General features: G+C 38.5%; 1 protein-coding gene and 2 pseudogenes across 4 annotated transcripts in view; 1 reads left to right on the top strand and 2 right to left on the bottom strand.

Moving 5' to 3' along the window:
* LOC143670021 (folate receptor alpha pseudogene) overlaps positions 1–14,858 on the bottom strand; it is an 80,292-nt pseudogene extending 65,434 nt beyond the window's left edge. The window contains exons 1-2 of the transcript XR_013169210.1: positions 14,746–14,858; positions 11,012–11,100 (exon numbers count right to left, since the gene is read on the bottom strand). The product of XR_013169210.1 is annotated as a folate receptor alpha pseudogene (transcript). The remainder of the gene's footprint in view (positions 1–11,011; positions 11,101–14,745) is intronic.
* On the bottom strand, positions 59–3,169 carry LOC143669604 (polyhomeotic-like protein 1 pseudogene; annotated as a pseudogene).
* Positions 14,859–14,908: 50 nt separating the features above from the next.
* Positions 14,909–19,330, top strand: part of LOC143670019 (uncharacterized) — a 54,125-nt gene continuing 49,703 nt past the window's right edge. For 2 of the 3 annotated variants that reach the window (XM_077144703.1, XM_077144701.1), the window contains exons 1-2: positions 14,909–15,232; positions 18,009–18,176. The gene's annotated coding sequence lies outside the window, so the exon portion shown is untranslated. The remainder of the gene's footprint in view (positions 15,233–18,008; positions 18,177–19,330) is intronic. The other variant, XM_077144702.1, reaches the window with a different exon arrangement.

Here is a 19,330-nt window from a genome sequence, read left to right as displayed (position 1 = left end):
AAGGGAAGTACATTTGCTTATATAGAAGCGGTGGAGAGGGGGATGATCTCAGGAAAGGGTGGCCGTGGGCTTAGCTGATTGGTGGAAGGAGACATTATGTCTAAATATGGCTTGGGACGGAGGAGAAGTGGAGGATGGGGGGCGGTTAGAGCCAATGGGAGAGAGAGATAAGTGTGTGAGGTGTTTAGTAGCCGGGTAGAGGGTTGAAAAAAGATGGCCAGTAAAGAAGGCGTTGTGATTGGAGGATAGGATGACGCTATCGGTTGCTGGGTAAGGTGTGGTTGAGGAGGGGCCTGGTTTGAAAGTATACTGCATTACAACAACAAAAATACATGAGAGAAACTTCCTAAATTATTTTACTATTATTCTGGTGTCAGAGATTCCACATGTTAACTACAGACTAATAGTTATTTTCATTTTGTATGCAAAATCCTGAGCTATGTACTAGCAAACCATATCCAATATCATGTTTACATGATTACAGAGCATGACCAAGTAGAATTTATCCCAAGAATTCAAGAATGGTTCAATATATAACAAATCAAGCAATAAAAACTTACCAGAAAGCTATAGTGACTAAAACAGTGTGGTAATGGTGAAACAATAGAAAAGCAGTTAATTGGAACAGAACAGAGAGAAAAGTATATTCACATCAATATAGTCAACAGTCAACTAATCTATGACAAAGGAGGAATGGCAACTTGAGGAAGGAATGATAAGTCTTTCCAACAAATGGTGCTAGAAGAACCAAATGCAGGAAAACAGAATACAGACACAGACTTTACACATTTCACAAAAACTATCCTAAAATAGATCACAAACCTAACTTCTACAAGATAACAGATAGGATAAAATCTAGTTGACATTAGATTAAGCAATTACTTTTTTTAGGAAGAAAAAGTATTAATATTTTTGTTGTACAAAGAATAGAGCCTAAGGCAGGTGCTATATTCCTGATCTCTGACCCCACCAAGGCACTCCTTCTTTATAAAGTTATAGGATGGCAGATTTGGGATTGAAAGGAAAGGTATGGTTCTAGCAGATAATTGCACAGGAACAGGAGATAGAGAAAGAATAACAGCCACACATGTGCCAATCAAACACATTTACTCTCTGCAGCAAATCTGAAATATGTTGTGCTGGTTTGAGAGTATTATGTACCCCAGAAAAGCCATATTTTAATCCTGATCCAATCTTGTGGGAGTAGCCATTTCTTTTAACCCTGTTTCAATACTGTAGTATGGACTATTTTAATGAGATTATCTGCATGGAAATGTGACACACCCAATTGTGGGTTTGACCTTTGGATTAGATAAAGACATGACTCCACCCATCCTAGGCAGGTCTTGATTAGTTTACTGGAATCTTTTAAAAGAGGAAACATTTTGGAAAGTATCAGAAATGACAGAAATCTCAGAACCAACAGAGACACAGATGTTTAGAGATGCTTGGAGTCCAGCAGATGTTGCCATGAGATGTTAAGCAAAACAGAACCTGGAGAGAGCCAAGGGAAGCAAGGAATGAAAGCAAGCCCCAGAGAAACAAAGTGAGGACCCTTACTGGAACAGAGGTGGAAAGCAATGGAGTCCAGGAGCAAGGGACCAGTAGATGCTAGCCACATGACTTCCCAGCCAACATAGATGTTCCAGATTCAGTGGCCTTTTTGAGTGAAGGTAACCACTTGGTGCCTTAACTTGGACACCTTTTCTTCCTTAGAACTATAAATGTTTAACTTTTCAATTCCCCCTTTAAAAAAAATTTCATTCTGGTATATTTCATTCCAGCAGTATTTAAGAAACTAAAACACATGCCAACCAAGTCTGCACTGGTTGGTGACCCTGCCATGGATGCAGATGAAAATGTTCAATACTAAGGGAGTGGCATGACAAGAGAGAAGTCTGGGACACAGCTTCAGTGGGACAATCCAGAGGGAAGAGGAGAGTACCAGATTTGGTACTCATGTTATGCAATCTAGAAAACAATACTTCTCCCCTTGGGAGAAGGGGCAACATACATCCCACCCATCTTCTTGCCTTACCAAATGTATATTCCTTTCACAGGAGTAAGACCCGGGACAGATAAGGATAAGGCTGAGCATCCCTAGATCTCTAATAGACTGCCTCTCTTATAAGGATACAACAATCAGATTAGGAAAAGCAAGGATGGGAGAATTGTAAAGATTTCCAAAAGTAAAATAGAACCCAGAGAAAAATTTCAAAACTACTGCCATCTAGTACAAGCAGCCAGTTTTTGCACTTCTCTTCCCTGTCTCAGTAATCCCCTCTACAGCAGATTTACATAATTGGGTCAGCTCTTTCTTCCCTGCAAAGTCTCTTGCTAGTACCAGGTTATATCCTGGACAGTGGGGAATGTCACATTAGGCCTCCTTAAGGATATCCATCTTGGTGCAGATCTTGAGGACAGGGCCCAGCTTGCGGCGCATGGCACTCAAAGATGTTCTTTAAGTAATAAGAGGGGCTGTCTATCAATCTCTTGGTAATGAAAGCACTCTGTAATCTGTTGGCAGCCTTGCAGAACTCATAGACCTACACTCCAAAGGCTAGAGTAACTAGACAGGAACAGAGGGTTGATGCCATGTAAAACCTGGAGCAGGTGAAATTGTATTGGGGTTGCCCAGGTCACATTCTCTATGCCCACTTTTCACTGATAAAGTTCCAGGAGATGTTGGGGAGAGTATTTTGTCATAATTGGAATTATCTGAACCCCAGCTAGAGTGTTCTCAACCCTGGTGGCACTTGCCCTGGGTCTTGGCATGGGTTATATCAGAGAAGCTTTGACACAGCCCATGCTAGCACACCAATAGTTTGCTAATTTTCTTCTTCTTCAGCTGGAACTGGTGACTAAAGCTCATGTTATACTTCTCAGCCCAAGTCATGGAGGATAAGTTGCTTTGTGGGCATACTTCCCACAGTACTCACCATTCAGGAGATTCACCTTCTTATCTAGCTCAGTAGATATACTGTCCCCTCCCAAGGGGGCACCTGACTCTCAGCCCAATCTGTAGCGGCTTCTCCAGTTCAGTAACAGAATAACCCTCTGGGAAAGATTCTGCTCCTAATTGGATAACAAAGACTTCACTGTTGTAAGAATCTGAGGCTTCACAATGGCTTTGTAAGAGTTTTGAGTCACCCATCTGTCTGTACACCATGGCTAGTGAAGGAGAAGGTGCTTGATGGGGCAGGGATCGATGGTATTAATTCACTGGCCACTGGTTCAGTTTTCTCTCCAAGACTGCTCTTCTCCATATCCTCTGGAGTCTCTGCTACCGGAGATACTTTAGCAGAAAGGATTGAACCCAATGTAGAGACATCTCTCTGCTCCTCAGGTTCAGCCTTGCATTTGACAGCCATGGTCTGGCGTTTACTAGGCAGATGATTTTGATAATGCCCACACACCCAGAAAAGAAAGGAAAGGTTGTTCAAGTTGTCAGCAAGGCTGAACAGGGAGCTGAATGTCCAGGCCAGCGAGTAGCAACAAACGAGAGTGAGGCAACAGGAGTTGGTGCTCCACTTTTGTATGGGTGATATTAGCAGGGTCCATCAGGGAGCTGAACTTCCACCTTCATACAGCAACAGAGAGATGAAATGACTCAGGGCAACACAGTGCTTGTCAGCCCTTTGCATGCCTTCCCTCCCTGGTATCAGCAAGGCCAAGTAGGGAGCAGGACATTCCATCCCAACTCTCAGCTACCAGATGGGTCTGAGGCACGGCGAAGAGGTGGAACCATCTAAGGCTCTATTTTGTAATGAGGTGGTGTTCTAGTTTACAAGCTCTCAGAATGTGATATACGAGAAATAGAATGGCTTTTAAAAAGGGGAATTTATTAAGTTGCAAGCTTATAGTACTAAGGCCACGAAAATGTCCAAATTAAGCACTAACTAGACGCAACCCCCACTCATATAAGACCAATGAGGTTCAGGGTTTCTCTCTCAGCTGGGAAGGCACAAGATAAAGTCTGCTAGATTTCTCTTCCAGCTTCTCATTTCATGAAACACCCCTGGGGGTGTTTTCCTTCTTCATCTCCAAAGGTCTCTGGCTATGCAGGTTCTTAAGCTTTTTCCAAAACAGTTCCTCTTAAAAGCTCCAGAAAGCAACCCCACCTTGAATAGGTGGAGACACACCTCCATAGGAACCATCAAATAAAAAATTATCACCCACAAATTGTTCCCTCTTAAAGTGCTCTAGTAATCAACTTACACCTTGAATGTGTGGCGGCACTCCTCCATGGAAACAATCTAATCAAAAGTTACAACCCACAGTTGGGTGGGTCACACCTCTATGGAAAAAATAAAAAAGTCCCACCCAGCAATACTGAATGAGGATTAAAGAATTTGGTTTTTCTGGGGTAAACAATGGATTCAAACCCACACAGGTGGTGCCAGGTAAGCCCAGCAGGGAGCTGAACATCTCCCTCCAACTGGACATGTACATTACACTTCAACAGGATGACCACAGGCAAAATGAAGTTATCAATAGAATCTAGGGTCACATAACATAATACCCAGTGTCAAAGGTACAATGCAAAATTATTTGTCATAACAAAAACTCAGAAAACTTCACCATGAATGAGAGAAGGCAATCAATAGAGGACAACACTGAGATGACACAGGTGTTGGAATTATCAAGGATAGTAAATTGTATGATTGCCCAAACTGTAAAGAAAATGCAGATCAGCTTTAAGTCTCTAGACTGTTTGGTTAAACCTGCTTTCAAAATGAACTCCAAATATTTTCATTTTAAACAGATATATGTGAAAACGATTCAAACCTCTGGGTACTTTGCTAAATTTCACCACTTCCTTGGTGCAATTAATATATTATTTTGATATTTCAGCAGTCAAAATTTGAAGAATGCCTAAACTAATTCTATTTAAATCAAAGCATTTCAGACAATGAGATATTTGATTGGTCTTTCAAGTCAGTTTCTAGTTTTCACTTTTTTGTTTGGTTTTGGCATGGGCAGGATCTCAGAATCAAACCCAGGTCTCCAGCACAGCAGGCAAGAATTCTTCCACTGAGTCACCAGTGCACCATCCTCTGTTTGGTTTTATACCAGAAGTGAGCATATCATGTCCATCATTATTTATTTGAGGCCTTGGATTTACTGGCATAAATGACTCACCCTCAAACTCATCCTCATTATATGAACTGATCAAATCACTGGATTAATCTGGTTGTTTCAATCTGTTGTGAACCCCCAAAACCCAAGTTCTTTAATCCTCATTCAGTATTGCTGAGTGGGAGCTTTTTTATTTTTTCCATGGAGGCGTGACCCTCCCAATTGTGGGTTGTAACTTTTGATTAGATGGTGTCCATGGAGGAGTGCCTCCAACACATTCAAGGTGTGGTTGCTTACTAGAGCCCTTTAAGAGGGTAGCATTTTGGAAAAAGCTAGAGTCATGAGAGTCCCTGCAACTAGAGACCTTTGAAGATGAAGAAGGAAAATGCCTCCAAGGGAGCTTCATTAAACAAGAAGCCTGGAGAGAAAACAAGAAGACATCACCATGTTCACGATGTATCTTTCTAGCTGAGTGAAATCTTGAACTTCATCAGCCTTGGCCTTTCTCGAGTGAAGGTAACCTCTTGTTGGTGACTTAATTTGGACATTTTCACAGCCTTAAAACTGTAAACTTACAACTTAATAAATTCCCCTTTTTAAAAGCTGTTCTGTTTCTAGTATATCATGTTCCAGCTGCTTTAGAACTAGAACAGATTTTGGTATCAGGTAAGTGGGTGCTGCTGCAGTTTGCAAATAACAAACATGCTTGAATGCCTTTTTAAGTGAGTAAGGGGAAGATTTTGGAGGATTTGTGAGGAGCTTGATAGAGAAGGCTAGAATGCTTGAAAGAGACTTTTGGTAGAATTGTGGACTCGAAAGATACTTCTGATAAGGGCTTAGGCAGAAATGAGGCACCTGTTATTGCAACCTGGAAGGAAGGCAACCCTTGTTTAAAAGTTGCAGAAAATTTATCAAAACTGACTGCTGCAAGTGAAATCATTACCCTTCCCTATACATGGGACATGACATCCAGAGGTGAAAGTCTCCCTGATAGCCACGGGATATGAGGGTCAGGGAGGAGTCTGACTGTGGCACTATGGGATCAATACCATCCTGACCAGAAGGGGGAAAAGATGTGTAACAAATAAGATATCAGTGACTGAGAGAGTTCAAATAGAGTCAAGAGGTCACTCAGATGCAAACTTTAGTAACACATTGTAACCTATCATAGCTTGCCAAACTCCAACCAAAACCATTCCAGCCAATCCTAAAGAACAACTAGGGCAATACATAAGATTCTACAAAGGGTCCATTCACTAGGGTAACTTTTCAGAAACATAAAACTGCCATAAAATGGGTCCCTGGACCAGATAAGTTCTGAAACCTAGAGAGGCCAGGCTCTTCAGAACATCAGCTCTTTCCATCTCTACTCCTTATTATTGACAGCCCTTCCACCATGGAAAAGTTAGAATGGGCATAGCCAAATACTCCTAAAGAGTGGGATAGAAAGTTCAAAGATGATAGTTGAGTTATACACAGAAGGTAGAGTTTAACAACTATGATTGCTGAGTTATTATATTGATGTTTCTTTTAGTCTCCAGTATATTAGAGCAGCTAGAAGTCAAAACCTAAAATCGTGGAGTTGTAACCCATACCAAACTCTGAAATCTGTTCTGCAACTAATTATTACATTGTGTATTGAAATTCATTGTTTTGTATATGTTATTTTTCACACACACACAAAAAAAGTGATGATAAAAAATACAAATTTCTTCTAGCCTCCAGTGTTCTGGTGCAGTTAGAAGGAAAAATCTAAGATGATGGTATAGGAGCCCATGACAAACTCTAGGATCTGTCCTGTAACTACTTGTCAAAGAGTGCTTTGAAAACTATTGCTTTTTTCTTTGCTTTGAATATTTTATATTATACAATTAAATAAAGTTAAACAAAACAAAACTGACTTCTGGTTTTCAATGGAAGGTATATTTAAAAGCCATGAACTTGGATATTTAGAAAAGATTTCCAAATCAAATGTGGTAAATGCAGCCTGGTTTCTCCTTGCAGCTTATAGTGAAATGCAACAGGAAAGATACTGGCTGAGAACAGAACTCCTGGGTACAAAGACACCAGAAATTGATGTTCTGGAAAATTCTGGGCTTCTAGGAAGGGAGACCCCAGTGAATAGTGCCCTATGTGAGGATTTAACCAAATGTGGAACCAGTCAGCCATTTCAGAAAAAGCCTGGGTTGGAGATGGAGTTATTCAGGATGGATTTGTAGAAATTCCTTTTGTCTGATGGACACAATCCAAGCCTACTGCATACAAAGTCAACAAGAGCACTGTGGGAGCTGTATAAATGTGACCACTTTCAGTTTGGACTGAAAGACTCAGAAAAGGGACAAAGTGAAGGTAAAATATCTTCAGAAGCAGAACCAAATCTGAAATCAAGAGACCTTGGGCCAGGAGAACAGACCCACCCAAGTACTTGGAGAGGGTGAGTCTGCCCCAAAGGCAGAGGGTGGGCCTTCCACCTCATTGCAGTGGAAGAGTTGTGTCCAGACCTTCGAGAGGGTGGTGTACATTCCTTGGGGATTCAGGAGAGCCTGGATGCCACCACATTGTTATGGAGGGACTGAGCAAATGCCCTAGAGATAGCAGAGAGCCCAGGTGTACTCCTAATGCTGGGAGAGGGTGGAGCCAAGAAGAAGGTGGTCTCCACAATGTCCCCCATGGTTGTATTTGCAGACAGGCAGGCCAGTGCAAATGCCCTCCGAAAGGTGGGAGTGCCAATTTCTGAAGCCCTGAAGATAAATGACTATCACACTGTGAAATCTAATGGAGTTTGCCCTGCAGGTTTTTGAAACAGCTTTGGTCCAGTGACCCCTGTGTTCCTTCCCATTTTTTCCTATGAAAATGGGGGTATTTATCCTACGACTGTCCCTCCTTTGTATTTGGCAGCAAATATCTTGTTCTGAGTTTTACAGGTCCAGAAACAGAAAATTCTGCCTTAGAAGTGACCATTCCTGCAGCTGACTTTCATGCAATTTCATACTGTTTCTGACTTTGTATTGCATTTGTATTGCAATTAAAATGGTTTAAGGCTTACTGATGTAGTAATGAATGAATGTATTTTGCATTTGGAAAGAACATGTCTTTTGGGGTACAAAGCATGGAATGTGGCAGTCTGAATTCTGTTGTGAACCCCAGGAAAGACGAGTTCTTTAATCATCATTCAGTACTGCTGGGTGGGAGCTTTTTGATTGTTTCCATGGAGATGTGACCCACCCAATTGCAGGTGGTAACTTCTTTTATTTTTAGGTGCATGGTCCGTGAATCAAAGTGGGTGGTAACTTCTGATTAGATGATTTCCATGGAGGTGTGTTTGCACCCATTCAAGGTGCAGTCACTTACTGAAGCCCTTTAAGAGGAAACATTTTGGAAAAAGCCACAAGAGCCCACAAAGCCAGAGACCTTTGGAGATGAATAACAATCCCAGGGGAGTTCCATGAAACAAGCCAGGAGAGAAAAATAGCAGATGTCACCATGTTCCCCATGTGCCTTTCCAACTAAGAGAGAAACCCTGAATTTCATCGGCCTTTCTTGTGTGAAGGTAACCTCTATGTTGGTGCCTGAATTTGGACATTTCCATAACCTTGCCTTAATTTGGACATTCTCATGGCCTTTACAAATGTAAACTTGCAACTTAGTAAATCACCCTTTTTAAAATCTATTCTGTTTTTAATATATTGCATTCCAGCAGCTTGCAAACTAGAACAGTTACTTATGGAAAAGATGAGATGGTATATGAATAGACGTGATCAAATTCTAGGGCCAACAGCACAAAGCAAAGGCAAGTTGCTAAATAGGTCACATATTCAACCTAATACACTACCTATTACAGGCTTGCTATCAAAGGCAAACATATCTGAGTCTAAAATCTGAGAAACAAAGTCTGAGAGAATCCATTGTTAACAGACTTACCTTAAAAGAATTTGTAAGGGAAATTCTTCAACTTTGTATGGCCCCAGTATAAGGCTGTGACAGTAATAACAATGGTCATTGTGCTGACTGGAATATGTCATGTACGTATCCCAGAAAAGACTATGCTCTTTTAATTCATTCTTTTTCAGGGCAGAACTATTGTTGGGTGGGTTGTTTCCATGGAGAGGTGATCCAGCCAACTCAAGATAGGTTTTAATCCCCTTGCTGAATTCTCTATTAGAGGATAAAAGACTGATGAAACTCAGGGAGCCCAGATAAGCTAAGAGAGAAATGCCCAGAGACATTTGGAGAGAGCCATTTTGAAACCAGAACACAGAAGAGAATGATCAGCAGATATCCCCAGGTGCCTTCCCACATGAGAGGAATCCCAAATACCAGTAGCCTTTCCTCAGAGAAGGTATCTGCCTCTTGATGCATTAATTTGGACAAATTCATGGGTTTAGAACTATAAATTTGCAACCAAATAAACCCCCATTGAAAAAAAGCAACCCATTTCTGGTATATTACATTTCAGTAGCTTTAGCACATTGAAAAAGTCAGTTTTATCTGAATCCATATTTTAACTGGCTGGTCTTCCTCCAATGAGGAGGAAGATTCCATAAAAATGGGACCTGGACTCAAAATTTACCTTTTTCCCTGTTTACTTACATCCTGGTTTACTCAATCCCCTTTTAAGCTCTCATCTAAACAGTTACCTACATAAGTCTTCCCTGTAAATTCCTGCAACACTTGCACTTTAGTTTTATCATAGCAACAATTACTTTGTACCGTAATTGCTAAGATTTGTTCTCATCTCACACTAGAGCACACTTTGTTCAGCTTTTTATTTCCAGCATGCACTGTACTGCCAAGCACAGAGCAGGGAGTATTCATCCATACCAAACAGAGAAATAAATAAACACATTTGAGATTGTAGTTTTATAATCTTAATAAATGTCTACACAGTGATTAGATGACCTATACAATAGCTCAGGTGTTTTCCATCTCTATTAAGCAAAATAATTCCCTCATTTCTAAGAAAATCTATGCAAATGTCCAATATGTAAGAGACCGAAGTGAATCTGCTTTTGAGGAAAGAGAGGTCAGTTGGGTAAGGGGTCTGAAGGGAATAGATGGGCCTCATTAAGAGCTCTTGAAAATCCTAGGACTTCACAGAATCCAGTTTCAAAACTACAGCTTTAATCTATTACAGAAGGAAGAAAGATAGCCAATAAAAATTAAAATAGGAAAGATATGCTGTGTATTTTACATTTTCCATCCTGGTTGTTGGATTGCTTTTCTTTAAATTTGGTCTTTGAGTGCCTCCTAACGTAGGACATGTTGATCAAAAAACTAAAATAAACTAAGAAAACCATCATATGTAGGTTTATGAATCCTAAAATTATAAACCAGAATTCATCTCATTTAATTTTCTCTTCTATTCACCTTGCAAGGTAGGGAGAGCATTCTCTGAATAAGACCAACTTGAATTAACTTGGAAAATACTAAAGCCCTTTTGAAATCCTATTGCACATAAAGCCTTATAAATAAAATTTATATGAGAACTGAGCAAAAATCTGGAAAAAAGGAAAGAGAGCAGGACTATATTATGATTTATACTTTAACAGGCTCTGAATATGAGCCTGTTAAAGTATTTTGATCTATTTTGATCTATTACAAACATGGATTATAAAGAAGCCAGAGAAAAATGGCTGTATATATTTAAAATATGTCCTCACATGTCTAGTTTCCTTGTTTTAAAATTTTAAAATCTTTGTGTTGTAGAAAAATCAATAAGAGAATTATGTCAAGAAATTCAATTTGGAGAACAGAGACTTACACTCAGTTATATTTACTTAATTTTATAGTAAATAGATCAAATAATAAGTGGGCAGATGTTATCCTGGAATTTGGTTTAAACAGTAGGAATTTAATAACACAAATAGCTCATTATTAGTTTGCTTGATTTTTTTATCAAGTCATTGAAGTAGAAACAAAAAAATGTACTCACATCATCCAGAATGCCGAAGATTTAAGACATCAAATATTTAAGTATGACACTTCCAAATAACCAATTTTGGCTATTTATCCCCAGATATCCTACAAAAGGAAAATTAAACAAAACAAAAATAATTTGATATTTCCTGTTGCCATTCCATGGGCATGGCCTAGAAAGAAAAAAATAAATGCTTTAGTTAAGCATGGAAAAAACTCTATATCCAGAGAAAATGTAAAAATTCACCTTAAATTAATATAAAGAGTATTGCCCAAAATTAAGAGGCAATAATTAAAAATAAAAATATACACAACTGATATTATTGTCAAATTAATAGATTTTGTAAGAGATTTAAATAGTAATTGTAGTTAAATTCCCCTTCACTAACAGTTTCTTACCTATGCATACATGGCCCTAAAACACGGATAAAAAGAAATAAAACTGAATTCTTTAACTACCTAACCAATATTAATCTTCCTTTGCTTCACGAAAAGGCAATTCGACATATTAAAATTGAGTGTTAATATGTTAGAAAATTGTTAGACCCATTGTATTACACATATCATTTCTTTAAAAGCAAAACATAAAACCACTGGCACATTTTAGAGAAGGAAAACTTTTGCATGTGGCATCATCATGTGATAATTTCCATGTTCACTGATTTTGAGATCTAGCCCTACTATACCCAAAGTAGGTTAGATGAGTGATTTTTTAAAAGTTGAAACATAATCACCTAAATTACTATGACTAATTATATATAGATGATTTATCTAAGAATGAAGAGTTATATGATAATTTCAGAGTTTTAGACAGTCATCAATTAGGCATAAGTTTTACCTTAGACTAATAATGATTAACTCTTAAAATAAAACTACATAAGAGTAGCAAAATACTTTTCTGCCAAATCTTAAGTCTTTCTAGGTACACAGAGTCCCAAAGTATATGAACTATAGGGACCCAAAGATACTTCAAACTTGTCAAAAATATGTAAGTGATCAAAAGATAAATACTTGAACCCAATTAAATATCTTCAGAAGTTTATGAACATTTGAGAACATTAGCATTTAATAATTTATTTTTAAATAATCAAAGCATGAGGACATGTTAAAAGGATACAATTCAACTTGAAGAAGCTGGCCAAATTTGAAACAACTCATGCATCAAAATAAACAATGAGAATAATGCATTATACTGAAATAAAATGAAATAAAAGACATGAGTCCATACAGATTAGATAATCTAATCTAACGGACAGATGAGGGACAGATATATTATTTGATGAGGAATGAGATATTTACATAGTCTCAATGTTTCTCCCCATAAAATAATTATCAGTTACAAGACAGGAGAACAACTCTACCATGAAGAACCCTAGCAGATACCACTTCAAATGAAGTGACCAGTTAAAATCAGTAAAGGAAAAAACAGAGATCATATTCCATCTGATAGAAGGCAATGGAAATACTGTGAATTACTTTCATGACATTTTGGCCAAAGACGTGCAACTTGAATATGACACATGGAAGTGTCATAACACAAATGGAGGGTCATTCTACAAAATAAATGGCCTGTGACCTTCAAAAATGTCAAGGTTTGGAAAGACTGAGTAAGTGCTTCTAGACTGAAGGAAACAAAAAAATAACAAGCGACAAAATCTGATTCTGAACTGGTTCTTTTTGCTATAAAGGGTATTTTTTAGCTAATGAGTGAAATTTGAAGGTTTGAGGACTAGTTGCTAATATTGTATCAATATTAATTTCCTGATTTTCATGGTTATATTGTAGTTATATAGAAGAATATCCTTGTTTACAGGAAATGCAAACTATCTAGGGGTGAGGACACAACAGATGAGAAACTCACTCCAAAGTGCTTAAGGAAAAAAAAAACTCTTTATACAATGCTTTCAAATTTGCTATAAATTCAAGATATTTTTTCAAAACAAGAAAAAACACTCTTCACAAACTAAGAATAAAAGGGAATCTTCCTAAACAAAGACCTGTAAAATACATCTATAGCAACCCTAGAAGGATTCTCTTTAAAAGCACAATGCTCATTATTGCTATTTATAAACAACCATTACTAGAGGTCCTAGAAAGCCATTAAGTTGACCAGTGATTATCATTATGCAGAGATTAAATTAATATCTAAAACCCCCCAAAGTATCTACAGATAAATTTTTAGAATAAGAGCTTAACAAGATTGCTAGAATTAGACAAGTATACAAACAGGAGTTTCATAAAATTTCTTCTTTTCATCACATTTCTGTAAAGAAAGTGGGATAATATATTTATGATATAGAGAAACACAAGTATTTAGACTATATGAAGAATTACAACTCATTTTAAGACAACACAAGAGAAAAATAGGAAAAATACATGAAAAAGCATGTCACAAAAAACTAAACATAGAGGGCCCATGAATATACCAAAATGCATTCAGATATACTGAGAACCAGAGATATGCAAATTAAGGTCACCAGATAACATTTTACTCTCACCAAATTGATAAAATTAAAAAGGATGTAGAATAACAAGAAGTATTATACATTGCTGTTTGATGTGGTTCCATCATTTTGGAAATACAATTTGGTGTTAAATTATGATGTTGAACAGTGCAGCTTTCATTACCCAGCAATTGCATAGACAAACACCTCAGAAAAAACCCTTAATATATTAACTCTGAACGGGTAAGAATTATCTCTGTTCCTTCAGAGTCCCTCTTCCTCTGTTATTTCCTTTTCTATTCAGCTGTTTGTAGACCCTGGGATTTTCAGTTGCATGACAAGCGAGATGCTCCTAGCCCCTGGGGCTGCTGACCTTTGAGGCTGGGCCATTTTGCAGGGGGATCCTAGCACCAGTCTTTTCTTTTGAGCTGCGGGCTGCTGCAGAGAGAAGACCTCAGAACAGAGCTCTGCCGCGGTTGGGTGGGCATCTGAGCTCCTTTCCTGGAACTCCCCCAGTCTCTGCTGGGGCAGAACCATGCCTGCCAGCGGCAGAGGTAGGTACAGAGTTCTACGGTCTCCTCCTTTTCCAGCTGCATTCTCAGGCATGATGCTTCAGCCACCGGCCTGCAATCTCCACTAAGACAGCGACCACTGTCCACTTACTTTCAATTCCACAAGCTTCCCACCTTTTTGCCCTCATGGATTTTTGCCTTTATAAAAACACTTTCTTATCATATTCCTCTTCTCACGAGAAAGAGGAAATAAATCTGTTATATTTAACATGAGCTTTTCTATATTATAAACTTTGCCAAGTTTGAAAAGACACTTGCCAAACTGGGGAAGCCACTTCGTTGAGGTTTACTGGACCAACAATCTTCGGTGCTTGAGCTTATAGAGTTGTTTTCTCCAACTTGGAAAACTGGATTTCAAATTTGGGATTGGGTCCACCACATGGCAATTGCCCAGAGCAGCTTTTCCAAAACCATGGAAGAGCACGCTGAGCCTTTTAAAAAGTTAAGGGACAAAGGGGACGCGCGGCCTTCAGACCCTTCACGACGGATTGGTTTCACACGCCTCATCAATTGGTTTAAAGTTCTACTTACTGTATTTCATCAAATCTACAATATCATCAGTTTTAAGCTGCACTATTGTTTTCGGAGTCACTAGGAAAGAGAAGATGCTACTAACTCAGCAGGAACACACCATTCCTCGTTAGACACATGCTGAATTTTTAGAAACGTTAAAATACAAAGAAAATGCACCTTAAAATCGAATAATATGTCAGATCGTTCTTCTTTTTTCTCACCTTGATAGTTTAGGGAGATGGGCTTCTGCGGCTGAGTAGGCTTTTTCAGTCCGGGAAAATATCGGTCACGCTTCTCCCCGGCTCGCTGGTGACAGGAAGTGGGTGGACGACACAGGAAGCAAGTTACTTTTTCACTTCGCCGTCTGACAGCCTATTATCGCGAGAGTTTCGTACTCCGTGCTCTGGTGCTCCGGTGCTTCCGCCATCGCCCAGATTGCGTGAGTTAAGCAAGGGAGTTAAGCAGCTGGACGTGCAAGGCGGCTATAATGGACATACGATGGTGAAGGCAGCTATATTTTTTGTAAGTGAGTCTGCCATTCCTGTGTGCCGCCCGTGGGCTGGTGGGAGCCGTCGCTGGCCCGGCCTGGGGCACCGAGGGCTTCCCAGACGTGTGGGGGCCACCACCCGCGACAGCGAGAACCTGCGCGGCCCTTCGTCTTGGTGCGGGGTAGGGAGTGCGCTGGCAGTGTCCGCCTACGGATGCGAGGTAAAAGTTTTTAATTATGTTATTTTATTTTCAGTCAGTGAAAACTACCTTGTAGAGATGTTGCTGTTCCAATAATTCATTAATATTTTAAAAGGATAGTAGGTATTAAGAAAATTATGGGCAATCGATCACATATTCTAGGTGATTGAAGGTGCTGTATTGGCCTATGGGATTGCTAGTTCACTTCTTCCTTATGGTTCTTATAAATTTGCATACAGTTTTCTAATTTTATAAAGACTTTCCAAAGGGGAGTTAACCTTTCTTTTGAAAGCATGGAAGATTAACAGGTCATAATCTCACTTGAAACCTTAATGAACAGCAGACAAAATTCTATGTACTTAGAGCGTACTAACTCTTTATTTCTCACAAAATATTACATAGGAGACGGGCATAATTATTTTTCACATTGATAGGTGAGAAATTTTATGCAAAGAGAGGATAAGCAACATGACAAATTCTGTCAATAAAACTTGCCAGTCATAGTCATCTTCAGAAAGTCTCAGATCAACAGTTTTAATCTTAAGTAATAGGGAGGTTATTTTACTTCACAAAGTAGAAAAGGAGGGCGTAGAAAGGCTAAGTCACCCCAAAACTCTCACCTGTGCATTAATATTTTCTCCTGTATCTTTTCTTCTGGGACATACACTGGTGACATATATTACTCTAGTCTTTCTGTTTCAACCATACTCACACTCAACTTTCTTAATTACACTTGTAGTATTGTGCAATCCATTTCCAAAACTTTACACTCAACCTTATTAAGTATTCTGTACTCCTTAACCATCAATTGTCCAATTTCTATCATTTTTCTATCTCCTAAAGATCTATTTTCTGGAAATTAACTCCTAGAGTTTGCTCATTACATTTAGTTCATATTAGTGAGTCCATAAAATATTGTCCTTTTCTTTCTGGCTTATTTCTTACAACATAATGTCATCAGGGTCCGTCCACATTGTTGCATGCATGACGATTTCATTCCTTCTTACCATTGCATAATGTTGCATCATTTCTTAAACCACAATTTGTTTATCCACCCATCAGTTGAGGGACATTTGAGCTGTTGCCATCTATTGGCAGTTGTGAGTAATGCCCCTGTATGTACTGAGTAATGGGATTGCCAGATGGTATGACAGTTTATACTTAACTTCCTGCAGAATGACCAAACTGCCTTCCAGTGTAGCTGCTGCATTTTACATTCCCACCAACAGTGAGTAAGTGTATCTATTTCTCCAAATGCTTTCCAACATTTTAGTGTGGTTTTTTTTTTTTTGGATAATGGCTGTTCCAGTACATATGAAACAGTATTTCACTGTGGTTTTAATATGCATTTCCCTGACAGCTAGTGAAGTTGAACATCTTTTCATATGCTTATTAGCCATTTGTATTTCCTCTTTGGAAAAGTGTCTATGACTTTTGCCCATTTTATCCTTGCAGATTTTGAGATATAGTCATATACCATATAATCCATTCAAAGTATATAATCAGTCTCTCACAGTATCATAACCGAGTTGAGCAATTGTCATCACATTCAATTTTCAACCATTTTCATTGCTCCAGAATAAAAAATAATAGACAAAAAAAAGAAAACCCATTTGTGTTTTCCTCTTTGGAAAAATATCTATCCATGTCTTTTGCCAATTTTTTAATTGGGTTGTTTGTCTTTTTGTTGTCTTACAGGATTTTTTAATATATTCTGGATAGTAAACACTTATCAGATAGGTTGCTTCCAAATATTTTTTCCATTGAGTAGGCTGCCTTTTTACTTTCTTGACCAAGTCCTCTGATGCACAAAAGTATTTAGTTTTGAGGCAATCCCATTTATCTTATTTATTCTTTCATTGCTTTTGCTTTGGGTATAAGGTCCAGGAAATCACTTCCTACTATAAGATCTTTAAGAAATGTCCCTACATTTTCTTCTGAGTTTTATGGTCCTAGTTCTAGTGTTTTAGGTCTCTGATCTGTGTTAATTTCTGTATAACATGAGATAGAGATTCTCTGGATATGGATATCCAGTTCTCCCAGCACCATTTGTTGAAAAGGCTGTTCTGTCCCAGTTGGGTGGACTCGGCCACCTAATCAAAAATCATTTGGCCTGAGATGAAAGTATTTTTCTGCACTTTCGATTAGATTCCATTGACCAATATTTCTAACCTTAGGCCAGTACCATTCTGTTTTGACCACTATTGCTTTGTAATATACTTTAAAGTCAGAAAGTGTGAGACCTTCAACTTCATTTTTCTTTCTCAAGATGTTTTTAACTATTTGGGGCACCTTTTTTCTTCCAAATAACTTTGATTATTGGTTTTTCTTTATCTGCAAAGCAAGCTATTGGGATTTTGATTGATTTTGTGCTGTATCTGTAGATGAATTTGAATAGAGTTGACGTCTTAATGACATTTAACCTTCTACTCCATTACCATGGAATGTCATTATTATTATTATATATTTTTTGGCATGGGCAGGCTCTGGAAATTGAACCAGGGTCTCCAGTATGGCAGGCGAGAATTCTGCCACTGAGCCACTGTTGCCCACCCTGATTTCTTTTTAACCAATGTTTTCTAGTGTTATGTGTCCAAGTCCTTTACATCTTTCGTTAAGTTTATTCTTAGATATTTGATTCTTTTAGTTGCTTTTTAAAATGGAATTATTTTCTTGTTTACCTCCTCAGATAACTCATTATTACTATATAGAAACACCACTGATTTTTGCATGTTGATGTTATATCCTACCGTTTTGCTGAACTTGTTTATTTTTATTATTTTAAAATTTTATTTAGGAGTTCAGGACACTTCTGCATATTCCCCACAGCTAAATAAGTTGAAAACTACAAATTGTATACCTTCTTGCTTCCTGGGAAACCTCTCCCCCTTCATTACCAAAACACCTCAGTCCCATATCCTAAGAACTTGACCTCCCCTTTGCAAAAGAAGTGCCAGGAAAAGTGGTAAGTAAATGAGTAAAATATACATGTATTTTTTTCTTTCTTGTGAATGGGCAATGCTATAAATACAAAATTTATGGAAATTGTTGCTTGTGAGATCATTTTCAGACTCTAACTGCATAAATGCAATACCTGGTTCATTGCTATATGAGTATAGATTTTCTTCCTGGGTCATATGTTTTGAAATTTGCTCTCTTTACCAGAGTCTTTTTTTTTGCATGGACAGGCACCGAGAATCAAACTTGGGTCTCCAGGATGGCAGGCGAGAATTCTGTCACTGAGCCACTGTCTCACCACCCCTTTACCAGAGTCTTAATATCAAAATCATACTATATCTATCCTTTTGTGCCTCGCTAATTTCACTCAGCATTATATCCTCTAGTTTAATGCTGAGGTCTACAAATGTCTGTTTGTGTCACTGCTTACAACTCTTCCAGGTATATACTGAGTATTGGTATTGTCCTTTTCATTAATATATAGTGGCCTTTGGCTCTTATGATATTTTTATATTAATGTTGTTCTACTTTGCTAGCTGCCAGAATGCAATATACGAAAAATGGAATGTCTTTTAAAAGGGGGAATTTAATAAGTGGCAAGTTACCCATTTTTAGGCCGTGGAAATGTCCAATCTAAGGTATCCAGGGAAAGATACCTTGATTCAAGAAGATCGATGAAGTTCAGGGTTTCTCTTTCAAGTGGAAAGGCACATGGTGAACAAGGTCAGGCTTTCTGTCTTGCTTGGAAGGGCACATTGCAAAAACGGCATCATCTCCTAGCTTCCATTCCAGCTTCCAGGATGCATTTTCCTTCTTCGTCTCCAAAAGTCTCTGGCTGGTGGACTCTGCTTCGTGGTTCTGCTGTGTTCTGCTCTTAGAATCTTTGGTTTTCTCTTGCTGTTCTCTAGCTTTTTCCAAAGTGTTTCTTCTTTTAAAAGATTCCACTGGGCGGGCCGCGGTGGCTCAGCGGGCAAAGTGCTTGCCTGCTATGCCGGAGGACCTCGGTTCGATTCCCGGCCCCAGCCCATGTAACAAAAACGGAGAAACAGAATACAATAAAACAAGAAAATGTTTAAAAGATGTTTCCCTTTCTTCCTTCCTTCCTTCCTTCTATCCTTCCTTCCTTCTCTCTGTAAAAAAAAAAAAAAAAAAAAGATTCCA

The sequence above is a fragment of the Tamandua tetradactyla genome, chromosome 26 (assembly GCF_023851605.1).
Source record: "Tamandua tetradactyla isolate mTamTet1 chromosome 26, mTamTet1.pri, whole genome shotgun sequence".
Classification (NCBI taxonomy): domain Eukaryota; kingdom Metazoa; phylum Chordata; class Mammalia; order Pilosa; family Myrmecophagidae; genus Tamandua; species Tamandua tetradactyla.
This window is presented reverse-complemented; position numbering and strand designations above follow the sequence as displayed.